This window comes from Vanellus vanellus (assembly GCF_965231255.1).
Source record: "Vanellus vanellus genome assembly, contig: HAP1_SCAFFOLD_745, whole genome shotgun sequence".
Classification (NCBI taxonomy): domain Eukaryota; kingdom Metazoa; phylum Chordata; class Aves; order Charadriiformes; family Charadriidae; genus Vanellus; species Vanellus vanellus.
In genome coordinates this window covers 65,787-67,552 of record NW_028127941.1, presented here as the reverse complement: position 1 = coordinate 67,552, position 1,766 = coordinate 65,787, and the positions used below count along the sequence as shown (strand labels likewise).

Here is a 1,766-nt window from a genome sequence, read left to right as displayed (position 1 = left end):
TTTATTTAGACATATGCACATTTATATCTATAACGATTTACACTTACATATCTGTTCAGACTTCTTCCATATTTTGACATGTATCTACAATTCTATCCCTTTAGACATCTATTTACACATATCTAGTCTCTACACATATTACATATAATGTCTAATTAGATTTACTATGTAACACACAGTAAAACTAGACAGTGCTATTCAGACTTTTTCCTATCTTCCTTCATACATAAAATATTTTTTTTTTTTCATTTTAAAGTCCTTTAATACATATACATATATATATACACGAGTTACTTTTGTAGTTTAAACCCCTATATATCACTATTCAGAATTTTTTTATATTCCAAAATCTTTATATAATAGACACAGGGCTTTACTGTGAAATCCTTTTATAGATATAGATGAATATTACTTTTCAATATTTATGGGAGCCCTTCAATATTTAAAGCCCTCACACACATATTTACAGTTTTTAATACAATTTAACACACCTCTCCCCTGCAATTTTGCACATTTTTAGTCTGTGACCGTGTTCTTTTGGGGGGAACCCCCCATAGCCCAACATGCCCCACTCACCTGCTCCTCTGCACATCATTGCCCCCCGGGTGACACTGGGATGCCCCAAACATCATCGCGCTCCCATGCTCCCACCCCCCTTTTCTATACACCCCCAAAAAAGACACAAAACAAGGGAAACAGCCCTAACCAGCAGCTTGTTACTTTAATAATACCAATTACATATGTACAAGCCCCTCCCAAAAAAGAGGGGCTCCACAAGGCAAAGAAAGGGGGTGGCAGCCCCTCAGCACCCGTCCCACAGGCGGGCAGCCGCCCCATGGAGGGGAGCAAGCCAGGGGACAGTGGCACGTCTCTCGCTTGGACTCTGCTCCCAGATGTTCCCCGCCATTCCCACATTGGGATGGGCTCCCCGAGGCAACAAATGCCCTCGGCTCTCCCCTCAAGCAGCCCCTGCTGCCGCCCCTGCAGGGGGGCACCAACTGGAGACAGAGCCAGGAACCTCTGCACCCAGAGCTGGTCCCAAACCCTCGGTGTGCTCAACCACCAGCAGGTAAAGCTGAGCGGGGAGCTGGGGGAGACAAGATGGACACATGTCTACTGAGCGTCGCCAGACCCGTACAGCGAGATACCTGAAACACAAAAAGCCCCAATTATATTTCAGCAGATTAACAAAGAGCACAGAAGAAAGCAGAGGAATTCCCTCACACGGAGGGAATGTTCTGTTCAAATACACAGAAAAACTTCTTTATGGTGAGGGTGACAGAGCACTGCAACAGGCTGCCCAGGGAAGTTGTGGAGTCCCCTTCTCTGGAGATTTTCAAGACCCACCTGGATGCAGTCCTGAGTAATGTGCTCCAGGCAATCCTGCTTTAGCAGGGGAGTTGGATTAGATGATCTCTAGAGGTCCCTTCCAACTCTGAAAATTCTGTGACTCTGTGAGGGACGGGGCGGCAGCTGAGCTAAAGAGGACTACAGGGAAACAGCTCAGCACGAAATACAGCGCAGCCTTTCAAAGGCCAGAGCAACTGGAACTCTTCCAGTCAGTATTAAGACTAAGTGCTGCCACTCTCAACACGTTCCAAGCACGACATGCCACCAACACTGAAAGATAAAAAAAAGTTGAGTAAAAACCAAGCAAAACATCAGTTTCCATCGCGTTTCATTCATTCCGTTTCCACTGGCACCTAGGTGCTCCAAAATTAACCACGCTCGCGCCACGGACTCCTAACGATTCAGTTACGCAGGGA

The 1,766-nt window shown here is 45.8% G+C and overlaps 1 long non-coding RNA gene across 1 annotated transcript; it reads right to left on the bottom strand.

The window, feature by feature from the left end:
• Positions 1-702: 702 nt before the first annotated feature.
• LOC309684825 lies at positions 703-1,540 on the bottom strand. Its single transcript, XR_014270352.1, has 2 exons — positions 1,348-1,540; positions 703-1,148 (listed from the first exon to the last, which is right to left on the bottom strand). It is a non-coding gene; the product is annotated as an uncharacterized lncRNA (long non-coding RNA).
• Between the last annotated feature and the right edge of the window lie 226 nt (positions 1,541-1,766).